Source organism: Oryctolagus cuniculus, chromosome 12, assembly GCF_051225735.1.
Source record: "Oryctolagus cuniculus isolate XC-2025 breed Fujian yellow rabbit chromosome 12, ASM5122573v1, whole genome shotgun sequence".
Classification (NCBI taxonomy): domain Eukaryota; kingdom Metazoa; phylum Chordata; class Mammalia; order Lagomorpha; family Leporidae; genus Oryctolagus; species Oryctolagus cuniculus.
Genome location: NC_142878.1, coordinates 87,552,772 through 87,567,785, shown reverse-complemented (window position 1 = coordinate 87,567,785; position 15,014 = coordinate 87,552,772). Strand labels below are relative to the sequence as shown.

Here is a 15,014-nt window from a genome sequence, read left to right as displayed (position 1 = left end):
TTAAAAAGTAAAATTTATTCACTGAAAAAGAAACTAAGTTTTAGGCTTTATACCCTTCCTCCAAAAGCTGATTAGGTTTTCCTCCTTGATTGGATCATTCAAAGTATTAATGCTGGTGTTATTTTTGACCAATTAGTGACTAAAAATGCTCCGGGGGGTCCGGCGCCGTGGCTCACTTGGCTAATCCTCTGCCTGCAGCGCTGGCATCCCATATGGGCGCCGGGTTCTAATCCCGGCTGCTCTTCTTCCAGTCCAGCTCTCTGCTGTGGCCCGGGAGTGCAGGGGAGGATGGCCCAAGTGCTTGGGCCCCTGCACCAGCGTGGGAGACCAGGAGGATTCACCTGGCTCCTGGCTTCCAATCGGCATAGCTCTGGCCGTGGCGGCCATTTGGGGGTGAACCAACAGAAGACCTTTCTGTCTGTCTGTCTGTCTCTCTCACTGCCTAACGCTGTCAAATTAAAAAAAAATGCTCGGGGATTTTTGAATCCTAGAGCACTGTGAGGATCATATGTACATTGTGTTTTCATTGTTTCATAAAATAAGAATAGATACTTTAAATTGTAAAGTGTGTTTAAAAGGTTATTTAAATGACAGATGTTGGGATGGGTGTTTGGGCTAGTGGTTAAGACATCAGTGTTCCATAGTGGAGTACTTGCATTTGATACCTGGCTCCAGCTGCCTGTAACGTGAACCCTGAGAGGCAGCGGTTATGGATCAAGCAGTTGGATCACTACCACAGCCATGTGAGAAACATGGATTGCTTTTGTGGCTCCGGTTTTGGCCTGGTTCCAGCAATTGGGGGCATCTAAGGAAGTGAACATGTGGATGGGCGCTCTTTTTGTTTCTCAAATGAATTAAAAAATTAAAAACAAATACAACCAATGTTTGTAAATTGTTTTTTTTTTTTTTAAGATTTATTTATTTATTTGAAAGAGTTACACAGAGAGAGGAGAGGCAGAGAGAGAGAGATCTTCCATTCGTTGATTCACTCCCTAGATGGCCGCAAAAAATCGGAACTGCGCTGATCCGGAGCCAGGAGCGTCTTCCAGGTCTCCCACAGCAGTGCAAGGGTCCAAGGACTTGGGCCAACTTCTACTGTTTTCCCAGGCCATAGTAGAGAGCTGGATTGGAAGTGGAGCAGCCAGGACATGAACTGGCACCCATATGGGATGCTGGCACTGCAGGCAGTGGCTTTACCCACTATGCCACAGTGCCAGCCTCTAATTCTTTTCAAAACAAAGTATCAGAGCCCCAGAGGAGTACTGTCTGCTCCACTTCCCATCCAGCTTCCTGTTAATGTGCCTAGTATGGTAGAGAAGGATGGTCCGAGTACGTGGGTCCTTGCCGCCCACATGGGAAACTTGCATGGAGATCTTGTCTCCTGTCTTTGGCCTGACCCAGACCTTGTGGTCATTTGGGAGTGAGCCAGTGGATGGCAGATATCTCTCTCTCTCTCTCTCTCTCTCTCTCTCTCTTTACTGCTCTGCCTCTCAAAAAAATTTTTTTTAAATCTGAAAATAAAACCTAAACTAACTTTAGTTACACACACACACACACACACACGCACACACACACACTTTAAAAAAAACCTACTGCATTTCCTTCAGGCTTATTCACTTTTGGAAAAATTAAAGGTTCAGCTGGGTCTACCCAATATTGTTTTTTTAATTTTTTTAAAGATTTATTTTATTTATTTGAAAGACAGAGTTACAGAAAGAGGTAGAGACAGAGAGGTCTTCCATCTGCTGCTTCACTCCCCAGATGGCCGCAACAGCCAGAGCTGCAGTGATATGAAGCCAAGAGCCAGGAACTTCTTCCGGGTCTCCCACCTGGGTGCAGGGGCCCAAGGACTCATGGCATCTTCTACTGGTTTCCCAGGCCACAGCAGAGAGCTGGATCAGAAGAGGGGCAGCCGGGACTAGAACCGGCGTCCATATGGGATGCCGGCACTGCAGGCCAGGGCTTTAACCCGCTGCATCACAGCGCCAGCCCCCCAACACTGTTAAAATGATTCCTTCTACCTTTGAGAACAGCAGACATATAGAGGTGGCAGAGAGAGATCTTTATTAAATTAAAACTGGGAGGCATGTAAGAAGTCATCTAGTTTTAACTAAGACAGTTACTGCTGTTTATTTTTTAATTTTTTAAAAAGATTTATTTGAAAGGCAGAGTTAGAGAGAGGCAGAGAGAGATAGCGAGGTCTTCCATCCTCTGGTTCACTCCCCAAATGGCCACAAAGGCCAGAGCTGAGCCAATCCAAAGCCATGAGCCAGGAGCTTCTGAGTTTCCCATGTGGGTGCAGGGGCCCAAGGACTTGGGCCATCTTCTACTGTTTTCCCAGGCAATAGCTGAGAGTGGGAATGGAAGTGGAGCAGACAGGACTTGAACCAGCACCCATATGGGATGCCGGCACTCCAGGCAGCCCCAGTTACAGTTGTTTATTAGATGGACAGTTTTGTTTGTTGGCAACTCTAATTGTGAAAGATGCTGAGTTACAAATTTGAATTTTCTAAACCCCTTCTATTCTTGATTCTTTGAAATAACAATTATTCCTGCCACACGAGAATCATCAGTTATTTAAAGATAATTGTCATATCTAGTCTTCTCTCCTAAGGCTTAATATTTTGTTTATGTCACATGTGCTACTGAGTTTCTCTGAATCCCTCCCCCCACTTTTTTTTTTTTTTTTTTTTTTTTTGGCAGGCAGAGTGGACAGTGAGAGAGACAGAGAGAAAGGTCTTCCTTTGCCGTTGGTTCACCCTCCAATGGCTGGCACGGCCGGCGCACCGTGCTGATCCGAAGGCAGGAGCCAGGTGCTTCTCCTGGTCTCCCATGGGGTGCAGGGCCCAAGGACTTGGGCCATCCTCCACTGCACTCCCTGGCCACAGCAGAGAGCTGGCCTGGAAGAGGGGCAACCGGGACAGAATCCGGCGCCCCGACCGGGACTAGAACCCGGTGTGCTGGCGCCGCAAGGCGGAGGATTAGCCTATTGAGCCGCAGCACCGGCCTCCCCACACTTTTTTAAAAAAGATTTTTATTTATTTATTTGGAAAGGCAGAGTTAGAGAGGAAGAGACAGATCTTCCATCTGCTGGTTCACACCTCAGATGGTCACAATGACCAGGGCTGAGCCAGGTTGAAGCCAGGAGCTTTTTCTGGGTCTCCCACCTGGGTGCAGGGGCCCAACTGGCCATCTTCCATTGCTTTCCCAGGCGCATTAGCAGGGAGCTGGATCTGTAGTGGAGCAGCTGGGACTTGAACATAATCATATGGGATGCTGGTGCTGCAGGTGGTGGCTTTCCCTGCTATGCCACAGTACTGGCCCCTCTGAATCCCTTCTATAAGGGGTGTCTTTTGAATGTAAGGTGCACTTAAATCATAATTAGACTAAATTGCTTCTTACCACATGTGTTAATTGTTGGAGTACTTTTGGTATCTCATATTTAGAGATGCCCATGGAACTCTGTATTTCAGTATTAATGATGCCAGGGATATTAAGTTTAATATTGAGTAACAGTGTTGGATTTCCTCAAAATAAATGTTAGACTAATTATTTTTCTAAAGATTTATTTGTTTATTTGAAAAGCAGAATGAGAGATCTTCATCTGTTGGTTCATTCCCCAAAAGGCTGCAACCAACTGCAGCTGAAGCCCAGAGCCAGGAACTCCAGCGGCTTCTCCCCCATGGGTGACAAGGCCCCAGGTACTTGGGCTATCTTCTGCTGCCTTCCCAGGTGCATTACCAAGAAGCAAGATGGGAAGCAGAGCAGCCAGGACCGGAAATAGCACTCTGATTCAGAATGCTGGCATTGCAAGCTCTGGCTTAATCCACTGCACCACAATGCAGGCCTCTGTTTGTTTCTTTTTTATATACTATTTATTTGAGAGGCAGAGAGAGAGAGGGAGGGAGAGTCTTCCATCGCTAATTCACTCCCCCAATGGCCACAACGGCCAGAGTTGCGCCAATCCGGAGCCAGGAGCCAGGAGCTTTTTCCTGTTCTCCCACACAGGTGCAGGCGCCCAGGGCCTCGGGCCATCTCCACTTTCCGGCGCTCGTGGGATGCTGGCACTGCAGACAGCGCCACAGTGCCGGCCCCTGCTTACCGTTTTAAGGATTAAAATCACTCTAGCTGATTTCCCTCGGATTTTTTTTTCCTCTTCCACTTAGCTAGGCTATTTCCAGACCATACACAAATGCGCACAATCCTTGCCAAAGAACAGGTGAAGACAAAAGTTTTCTCACCATTTCGGCTTCAGGGGCTGTGAGAGGAGATCCAAGTTCACGACAAGCTTTCACAAGCTGAAGATGTGAAAAGTCTAGTTGAAACACAATTGGGAATCCACCAGAGGGAGATGCACGCTAAAACGCCAGAAAATAACTCCCGCGGAGGGACTGGAAAGAGGAGCCTCAGGTGGGGCCACAGGGCTGGAGGGAGCAGGTGGAACAGTGCCGCTGAGGGAAAAGCAGGGTGGGTCTTGTGCCCTGGCCACGAAGCGCACACGCGGTCTAAGACCAAGAGCAGAGGGTAAGAGGGTGTCGCCAGAAGACAAGACCACCCGCCCAACCTACCTCCGGCTAGTCCCGAAGAAATCCGGGTGGCAGTCCCTGAAAGCACTTCCGCTTAGCAACCCCACGCGGTTGCTAAGGAGTGGCAGCACGGGGGTGACCCGGAAGTGGTGGTGTCGATTTCTGCACGCCTGCTCCAGGTTTGCCCTATCAGGAGCGCGAGTCCGCTCTGCGGGCTCCAGGTCGGGGGCGGGGCCAGCGCTAAGTACTTCCGGTTCGGCTCCAGTCGCTCCTCAGCTCCTCGCCTTCCCCCTCCCCTCCGCCTCCTGTCCTCCCTCCCGCTCCGGGGAAAGAGAAGCCGCCGCTGCGGGTGGGTAGAGAGGGACTAGGCGCCTCCGGGAGGAGACCGCGCCCGCCCCACTTGAGCCCTGGAGCGCTGCCGGACCAGGTACTTGCTCCGGCTTCGACGGGATCCGGGAAGCTGGAGTCTGAGGGTGTTTGTGTGTGTTTGAGGGGACCGGTGGGGGGTCCTTCTCCGGTCCGGGCGGGGGAAGCTGGGATCTCGGGTGGGGCGCAGGCCGGCGTGTGTGTCTGTGAAAGATTGCGGGGGGTAGGATGGGAGAGCTGGGGGACCCCGCGGGCCGAGAGTTTCGGGTGGCCGGGTAGAAGCATGCCGAGGAGGCGCCCGACTTCGGCCAGTGCGGACCGGGAGTTTGCCACCTGGAGGGCTCGCTCTGAAAGGAGGAGCATCCTCCAGGGCCAGCAGCAGGCGTGCACCTCGGCAGCGTGGTTGGGGCAGTTCCATCTTGCCATTCCTCTGGTTTGCTGCTCATCGTGCTGGGACGGACCCGGGCTTCGCGGGCTGCGGGGGTTCTGAGTCGCTGGGCACCGCGGGGAGCCGCCCTTGGCAGAGCGAGGGCAGAAGAGTGGGTAATGAGACCTCCCTCCGCCCAACTTCCGTGCGCTTCCCCCACTTCTTCCTTTGCTGCTCCCTCGCCCCGTCGTCCTATAGGAGCAGTGTCCCCCAAGTGGGCAGGCGTCACGGCGTCGAAGAAAGAGAGTGGAGCTGGATTTGTTGCCTCTCAATGATAACTTCAGAGGTTGGGAAGGTGCCAGTGGCATACCCGACCGTCGCTCAGCTCGATATGGAACCTGGTGTAAGTTGTCTTAGGAGAGTGCAGTTCTGACTGTAGGCTAGCCAGGCGTAGCTTTGTAGATGGACTTGGTGTGTGTGCGTGTGCGCGCGCGCGTGTGTAAAAGGAGACTGGAGAGACCGTTTAGATGTAGAGGTCTAGGCGAGACATGTTGAGGCAAGCCTTTTCCAACCTCTTTTCTTACCTGCCAGGAAAGCTGCCCTAGTTAAAATGAAGCAGAAAGAGCTTCCTCGTTTGTTTCAGTCAATCACTGACTTCACAGGTACTGTATAGCTGTCTCAGAATAGAGGCGAACGTTCAGAGGCAAGATTTGCTGCTGTGGAGCCCGTGTCTTAATCTTTTAAGGAGATAATTGTGGTCAAGTGGAAGTATTGGCTTTGCAGTAAATAAATCGGATTGAAACCAGACTGTGCCACTTTCGTGTTGTTGACCTTGGGCAAGTCATGGAACCTGAGAGAACTTTAGTTGCTTCGTATGTGAAATGAGTTAAAATTCTTACTAGTGAGAAAGGGGTAATATGTTTTAGTAACAGCCTGTTTTAAACAGAAGCAACTTTGAAGTGCAGGGTGAATTGTTGTCATTAATCAAGTAGAGTTAAAAGATAGCTGTTTGGTGGAAAAACGTTTGAAATAGGGAAACAGCAACAATATTCCAACAGGTGCTTTCATGGGCTTCTAGAAATTGATCGGAAGCAGCCTCAGTTTAATTTATCAAGTACCTACTTTAAAACTCAATAGTAGTGGTTATGTCTGTTTATTGAAACGATCAAAGTATATTTCATAGGTTTTTCTCAGATGCACCATATTTGTATATACAGTATGGATTGACCTGAAAAACATTTAAAAGGAATGTGTGTACATCATAATATCACGTATCTCTTTAAAGAGAATTAAAATTGGGCCACAGTGCTGTGGCATAGTGGGCTAAGCCTCCGCCTCCAGTGCTGGCATTCCATAACAGTACCATTTCGAGCCCTGGCTGCTCCACTTCCAATCCAGCTCTCTGCTATGGCCTGGGAAGGCAATGGAGGATGGTCCAAGTCCTTGGGTCCCTGCACCCACGTGGGAGACCTGGAAGAAGCTCCTGGCATCAGATCAGCCCAGCTCTGGCCATTGTGGCCATTTGGGGAGTGAACCAGCGGATGGAAGACCTTTCTCTCTGTCTCTCCCTCTCTGTCTGTGACTCTACCTCTCAAATAAATAAATAAAATTTTTTTAAGGATTACCCACACAAAAAATTAAAATTGGGACATATAAAATACAAAGTAATTATTTCAATATTAAAACCATCAGTAGCATCATTCATCTTAATTAGATTTAGACCACAGTATTGGTAAAACTAACAGAATTCATATATACAATACTCTATGAAATAAATGAATAAATATGTACCTTTAAATCATTCATCATCAGAGTATAGAAATATAAAAAATATGAAGTCCTATAGCTTACATTTAGTATTTTTAAAAATTTTTGTGAATTGAGAGACAGAGAAAGAGAGTTCATTCCTATCAACTGGTTCAGTCCCCAGGGGCCCACAGTCACCGGGGCTGACTTGGGGCAGGAGCCAAGAACTCAATCCAGGTCTCCCATGTGGGTGACAGGAACCCAAACACTTGAGCTATCCATAACTGCCTCCCAGGATCTGGGTTAACAGAAACCAGTGACAGGCATGGCCCAGGCACTCTGATACAGATTCAGATATCTCAACTGGAGATTTAACTGCTATGGCACTGTCTGCCTCACTGGTTAGTCATTTTTAATTTTTAAATATACCCTTTATTCAAAGGAGAATAAACCAAATAACTTGCTTCAATGGCAGTTTTTTTTTTAATGCAAAATGGGTACTAAGTTTATAATGCTTTTTTAAAAAGTTTATAGGTTTTGTATAAATTTTAGAAAAAATTTCAAATTTTTGAAATACCTATTTTTTTTTAAAGAATTCTTTTTTTATTGATTTGAAGGAGTGGCAGAGAGATAGATCTTCCATCCACTGATTCACTCTCCAAATGGCTGCAACAACCAGGGATGGGCCAGCCTGAAACCAGGAGCCTGGGTCTCCGTGTGGGTGATAGGAACTTAAATACTTGAACCATCTTCTGCTGCTTCTTAGGGACCTTAGCAGGGAGCTGGATTGGAAGCAGAGTAATTGAGATTTGAACTGGCACTCTGATATGGGATGTAAATATTATAAGTGTGGCATCAGAAGCTCTCATTTTTTTTTCCTTTCCTTTTATAAAACTGTAATAACCCAGTTATTTTGATGTAAGAAATAAGATACTAGCTGTAGGAGTAAAAAGTTCTATCTAAGTTGTATGCAACAAATAGAGACTGTTGGAGATATCTTAGACTTTTCTCAGTGGCCTCTTACCCTCAAAGTATGTGACCATTCCAAGGATCTTGCAGTTGTTGGTTATGGAATTTGCTTGTCAGGAAATCTAAAAGTGACTGAACCTTCCTTTAATATTTGTCTCTTGAATAGTTTCAGATTTTCAGAAAGACTGGGAAGGATTATATATGTACCATATATTAGAATCATATAGTGAACAAAATATACTTTTTTGTGTGTTGCCAAATCAAGAATGAATTACTGTAGAAATGTTAAAAAAAAGTTCCAACAGTGCTCTTTACTCAAAAAACAAGTGAGTGTTCTTTCAGAGCTTTTTAAATTTTAAGATAGATGTAGGTATGATTTAGTCCCTAAAAAGGATAAATATTCACTGGATCTTGAAACAATGTTTGATCTCATAGAAGCATGATACAAATTTGTTCAGTTGCTGTAGAGAAGTAGAAGTAGATATTCCTGAAAGAACTTCTGAATTTGTGGAGTGGTAGTTTTTTCTTTTTTGAACATCTGACTTGTCTACTCATTTCTGCCTAAATATAGAACCTTTGAGAACTGGAAGAAAATAGTGAATTTACTTCAGAATTGCCATTTTAAATTTTGTAGGTTACTTATTTGGAAAGCTAAATTTGATTTTGACATTATTGGGATTGTGTTCAAGATGGACGTAGGAAAAAATTTAGCTGCCATCTGTTTCAGATTCCTTTCTTCCTCACCCCTTTCATGTTTTGTGGCTTTGAATTCATCAGATTAATTTTTCAAAAGTGCAATTCCTCCATAGATTTAGGTTATATAATATCTCTATCAGGGAACATGTAATATTTTTATATTACTGTATGAAGGATGGCTGACATCGATTAATGGTAATTGTTATGCTAGCTCAAACTCTGAACATTAGGTGGCTTTGTGCATCTTTGTTGTCATTTACTTGATTGACCTTTTTATTTTCTGTAGTGCTTTAACTATAGTCCACTTGTTTGTAGAAGCTGCTTAAAAAAATGGATAGTGTGGTATTAGAATAAACCTTTTTTTCACTTAATGTCTTAGAAAAGAAACTTCTGCAGAGGATTTTTTTTTTTTAATTTAGTTACAAGCTTGCTTAAATTTACTCTTTAAGGAATGGGTTTTGCCTCACCTGTATGCGTGTTACTTAGTTTTCTTCTAAGTGTGTGCATGTGCTTGGCAGTGTTCAGTTTCGATGTTATTAAGTCCTGAGGACATTCTTTTGGATTTGCTGAACTGGAAAAAACCATTACTTGGTGAGGTTAAAGTTACTTATTTTCATTTTATTTGAAAGGCAGAGAGACAGAGAACTTCCACTCACTGGTTCATTCGCCAAATTCCCAGAACAGCCAGGGTTGGATCAGGCTGAAGTCAGCATCCTGGAACTCAATCTGGTTCTCCCATGTGGGGTGGCAGGAACCCAAGTACTTGAGCCATCATCTGCTGTCTTCCAGGATTCGTGTTAGCAGGAAGCTGAATTGGAAGCAGAGGATCTGGGATTTATGCCAGGCACTCCAATATGGGATGCAGACATCAAGTGTTACAAATACCTCCCCTTTTGTGATGTTATAGTAGTTGGCACATAGCATGGACCAGAAAGACTCAGGCATCCTCCAGAAACTGTAAAGTAGCACTAGTGTGGTATTCCAGGAATGGTGAAGTAGGAAGACAAAGGAATTATCCCTACTCCATTGTGCTCTGGCCCCTAATCAGAAACTCCAAGTGGGGAGTATAGTTTTGGTGGGTGTAGGACTGTCAGTGACGCAAGTTGTTCTTTTAGAATCTCTCACCCATGAGGCTAGTGCTGTGGCATAGCAAGTTAAGCTGCCGTTTGCACTGCCAGCATCCTCTATGGGCACTGGTTCAAGTCCCAGCTGCTTCACTTCTGAGCCAGCTCCCTGCTAGTGTACTTGGGAAAGCAGCAAAGGTGGCCAAATGCTTGGGTCCCTGCACCCATCTGGGAGAGCTGGATTGGGTTCCTGGCTCCTGGCTTCAGCCTAGTCCAGTGCTGGCCATTGTGGCCATTTGGGGAGTGAACCAGTGGATGGTGGTTGTCTCTCCCACTCTCTGTTCCTCTCCTGCTCTCCTTCTCTCCCTCTCCCTCTGTCTCTGTAATTCTGCCTTTCAAATAAATGTATAAAACCTTAGAAGAATCTCTCAACCTGTCAAAATGAAGATATGGTCATGCTGGGGAAAGGGACATTCCCTTGTATGTTGCTTGGTCAAAGAAACTGTGTGGATAGGTAGCCCATTGCCCTTGCCACCAAGGGACTGGGTGCAATACCTCTCTGGTTGTGAGGTAAGCCTGTGAAAGGGCTACAGTTTGGTGCTTTCATTAAAAGGCCCCATAAGTTTTCTAGAGTAAAATAGCACTGGACTCATGTTGTTTCTCTTAGTTCTACATTCTAACTCCTTTGAAGCCTCTGAATGAGAGTATTACGTGTTTACATTTCTCTACATAAGTTTTGAAATACACATTAATTTGTCATCCATAATGAATGATGTAAAAATGGTTGTTTGGGTTTGGTGCCTTATATTTCATGGTAATCATCAGATCTCATTTTAATTTCTTGAGGAAAATTGCTAGCCACACCTTTCCAGCCAATTTCTTTATTTCCTAGAGGTCATTCTGATGTAATTGCCCATGAACAGAGAAGTGATCAATACCAGGACAAAGACAAGGGAATTAAAATGTCTTAATTTTGTTTTTATTTTATTTAGTTTATTAATTTATTTTTAAAAAGATTTATTTATTGGGGCTGGTGCTGTGGTGTAGCAGATAGAACAGGTTCAAGACCTGGCTGCTCCGCTTCCCATCCAGTTCTCTTCTGTGGCCTGGGAAAGCAGTGGAGGATGGCCCAAATTATTGGGCCCCTGCACCCCTGTGGGAGACCCAGAATAAGCTCCTGGTTCTTGGCTTCGGATTGGCACAGCTCCAGCTGTCGCACCATTTGGGGAATAAAGCAGCGGGTAGAAGACACCCCCCCCCCCCCACCCCGCTGCCTCTCTGCCTCTCCGCCTCTCCTTCTCTGTGTAACTCTTTCAAATAAATAAATAAATCTTTTTCCCCAGATGGCCACAATGGGTGGAGCTGCGCCGATCTGAAGCCAGGAGCCAGGAGCTTCCTCTGGGTCTTCCCACGTGGGTACAGGGGTGCAAGTATCTGGGCCATCTTTTGAGCTTCCCAGGTCATGGCAGAGAGCTGGATTTGAAGTGGAGCAGCTGGGGTCTCCAACCAGCACCCATATGGGATGCTGGCACTGCAGGCATTGGATTACCCGCTATGCCACAGCACTGACCCCTTTGTTTTTATTTTATTAGAAACTCTATAGTTTGCAGTGACAGTATCTGATCTTTAAGATTATATATGCCCTATTTTTTAATAACCAAGATTTTATTTTTTAGAATAGCTGTGAATTTACAGAGTAATTGAAGGATAATGAGTTCCATGTGCTTTTCTCCTCCTTATCCATTTCCCCTATTATTAACATCTTCCATTTGGTACATTTGTTACAATTAATGAACCAGTATTGGTACTTTAATACCAACTGTGTGTCTATCATTTCCTTTAGGGTTCACAGTTCTGTGAGTTTTGACAAATGCCCAGTTACATGTATCCACTATTATAGTTTCATACAGAGTAGGTTCACCACCCTAAACACCTTACAGGTTTTGCTTCTATCCTCTCCCAGTTGATGGTCAACAGTTGTTGACCTTATCATGGCCCCTATAATTTTGCTTTTTCCAATATGTCACATAGTTAATACTCATGATTCTGATATTCATTATGCTGGTGTTGTGGCCCAGTGGATTAAGCTGCTGCTTGTGACATTGGGATCTCATATCAGAATGTTCATTCAGATCCTGGCTGCTCTGCTTCCTACCCAGCTCCTGCTAGTGTGCCTGTTACAACAGCAGATGACTCAACTACTTGGGCACTTGCCAGCCATATGGGAGACCAGCCCAGCCCATGTGGGAGACCAGCCCTGGCCATTTGAGAAGTAAACCAGCAGATGAAAGATTTCTTTCTGTCTGTCACTCTGCCTTTCAAATAAATAAATATTCTAAAAAAATTATTTACTTGAAAGAGAAAGGTCTTACCTGCCCACAATATCCAGGGCTGGGCCAGTCCAAAGCCGGGATCCAGGAACTCAAGCTGTCTCCCATGTGGGTAATAGGATCTCAGGTATTTGGACCATTATCCTCTGTCTCCAGACAAATTAGCAGGAAGCTGGAGGACAACCTGAGTAGCCAGGACTCAAACCAGCTCTATGACATGAGTTGTGGGCCTCCTGAGCTGTAGCCTAACCTGCACCACAATACCTGCCCCTCATGTGTGGCTTTTTTTTTTTTTTCAGATTTATTTATTTACGTATGTGAAAGGCAGAGTTACAGAGAACAAGAGAAGTTTTCCATTCACTGGTTCAGTTCCCAAATGGCTACAACAGCCAGAGCTGGGCCATTCCAAAGCCAGGAGCCGGGGCTTCTTCCGGGTCTCCCACATGGGTTCAGAGGCCCAAGCACTAGGGCCATCTTCCACTGATTTCCCAGGCCATAAATAGAGAGCTGGATTGGAAGTGGAGCAACAGGGACTCGAACCCGTGCCCATATGGAATGCTGGCACTTTAGTTGGCGGCTTTACTGGGTGCGCCACAGTGCTGGCCCCATGTATGGCTTTTTAGTACTGGTTTCTTTTGCTTAGCTGTATACATCTCTTCTCTCCCCTTCCTCCTCTCCCTTCCCCTCCCCTTCCTTTTCCTCCCTTTCCCTCTTTTCCCTTCTTCCCACATCCCTTGCCCCACATCTTGTTAGCTCATTTCTTTGTATTGCTGAATGATTTTGTGTTGTGTTGACGCACCACAGTTTGCCTGTGTTGAAGGACATCTCAATTGCTTTCAGTTTTTGGCAATTATGAGTAAAGTTGCTGTCCATATACTTGTACAGGTTTTTCTGTGGACATTTTCAACACTTTTGAGTAAATGCATGGGAGTGTGATTGCTGGATCATATGGTAAGACTGTTTAATTTTTCTTTAGAGATTTATTTATTTGAGAGGCAGAGAGAGGGAGAGAGAAAGAGGTCTCCATCTGCTCGTTCGCCCCCCAAATGGCTACAATGGCTGGAGCTGGGCCAATCCGGAGCCAGGAGCTTCTTCTGGGTCTCCCACATGGATGCAGGGGCTCAAGGACTTGGGCCATCTTCTGCTGCTTTCTCAGGCACATTAGCAGGGAGCTGGATTGGAAGTGGAGATGCTGGGTCTCGGACTAGTGCCCATATGGGATGCTGGCCTACAGCCTGCGGCTTAACCCGCTGCCCCACAGCAGCGATCCCCACCATTTAGTGTCTTAATTGCTACATCAAACACTTTCTTTGAACAGTTGTTTTTAAAAACATTTTCTCTTCTAAAAGTGTTAAAGCTTTTTGTTTGTTTTGTAAGATACTAAATGAATGAAATATTTTGAGAGTGGTTCTTAAATGAGATTTGTCCAGTATTTTTGTATGTAAGTAGAATCATTGTTCAGAGTCTACTTTTCCTTTACAAAATGGTGGATACCAAATCATTAGAGGTTAATTGACAGGTGTTTAATTCTTTGTTTGATACATGTATTATTAGAGCATTAGCAAGTGTGAACTAAATGTGGTACCAGCCAGATGATAGTTAGTTGCAGGTAGTAAAGGGGCTTGTTAGGAGATCAGAATTCAGAGTTTTTTGAACTGTTCTTTAAGTTAAGGATCTTTGCCACTGCATTTTATTGTTGTGCAGGGTTTCAGCTATAGATATCTTGACTGCTCTTTCCAGTGTTTTCTTCTTTCTATTATAGTTGTTGAAGATATGCAGAAGATTGAGCTGGGAAAGACTGAGTAGGGAAAGATACCAGAAGCACTGATGTAGTTGCCTGAGTATTTTCAAAATTCTAACTGAGGCTGAGAATCTTGATTTTAAAAGTAGCAGAATGCTGGGGCCGGTTCCGTAGCGCAGTAGGTTAATCTTCCATCTGTGGCACCGGCATCCCATATGGGTGCCGGTTCTTGTCCCGGCTGCCCCTCTTCCAATCCAGCTTTCTGCTATGGTCTGGGAAAGCAGTAGAAGATGACCCAAGTGCTTGGGCCCCTACACCCATGTGAGAGACCCGGAAGAAGCTCCTGGCTTCAGATCAGCGCAGCTCTGGCCATTGTAGCCATCTGGAGAGTGAACCAACGGAAGGAAGATGTTTCTTTTTGTCTCTCCCTCTCACTGTCTGTAGCTCTATCTCTCAAATAAACAAACAAAATCTTCAAAAAAAAAAAAAAAGTACAAAAAAAATAGTAGAATGCTTCCTGAGACATTGTTTGTTATGTAGTCTAAGCTAGTTGGCTTTTTAGCTGTCCTGTACTTCTAGGACACCTTTTGTTTTCCAGAGCATCTTATTAACCTTGATTAGTAGCATGACATCTAATTTTCTGTTTTTCAAGGGTATGATATAAGACGACTCAAGGAACTATCTGTGGGAAAGCACTTAGATTCTCCAGAGATAGATGCTCTCCAATTCAATCAATAGACAAGCTCACTTTGTTGTATTTAATGGGATCCATCTGGTTAATGCTTGTGTTTCTTGAGTTTCATAGATTTTGAAATCATAAAGCTAAAAACATGGAGATGGTCTTCTTAGACCCCTTCATTTTACAGCTGTGACTACTTAAGTGCAGACAGGCTAAGTGAATTGCTCAAATTGCAGAGCTAGTTAATAAATTAGACTGGAGTCCAGGCCTCCTGACTCCCAGCACAGTCCAATTTCTCATGTAATTATACTAAATTTTTCATTTTAGCTAATGAAGAAATTACAGCTTTTTTAAAGATTTATTTATTTATTTTTTTATTTATAGGTTTATTTATTTAGTTGAAAGGCAGAGTTACAGAGAGGCAGAGGCAGAGGCAGAGAGAGATCCTCCGTCCTCTGGTTCACTCCCCAAATGGCTACAATGGCTGGAGCTGAGCCGATCCAAAGCCAGGAGCTTCTTTCAGGTCTCTC

General features: G+C 45.0%; 2 protein-coding genes across 21 annotated transcripts in view; one reads left to right on the top strand and one right to left on the bottom strand.

Moving 5' to 3' along the window:
- Window positions 1-4,669, bottom strand: part of TRIP4 (thyroid hormone receptor interactor 4) — a 100,003-nt gene extending 95,334 nt beyond the window's left edge. The window contains exons 1-2 of one of the 2 annotated variants that reach the window (XM_008268896.5): window positions 4,569-4,669; window positions 4,242-4,298 (exon numbers count right to left, since the gene is read on the bottom strand). The gene's annotated coding sequence lies outside the window, so the exon portion shown is untranslated. Of the gene's footprint in view, window positions 1-4,241; window positions 4,300-4,568 lie in introns of those variants that run through there. The other variant, XM_089310541.1, reaches the window with a different exon arrangement.
- Window positions 4,670-4,745: 76 nt separating this feature from the next.
- CSNK1G1 (casein kinase 1 gamma 1) overlaps window positions 4,746-15,014 on the top strand; it is a 211,151-nt gene continuing 200,882 nt past the window's right edge. For 9 of the 19 annotated variants that reach the window (XM_051821876.3, XM_002718121.6, XM_051821873.3 and 6 more), the window contains exon 1: window positions 4,753-4,953. The gene's annotated coding sequence lies outside the window, so the exon portion shown is untranslated. Of the gene's footprint in view, window positions 4,954-15,014 lie in introns of all 19 variants that reach the window. The other 10 variants (XM_051821867.3, XM_070054370.2, XM_089310545.1 and 7 more) reach the window with 6 other exon arrangements.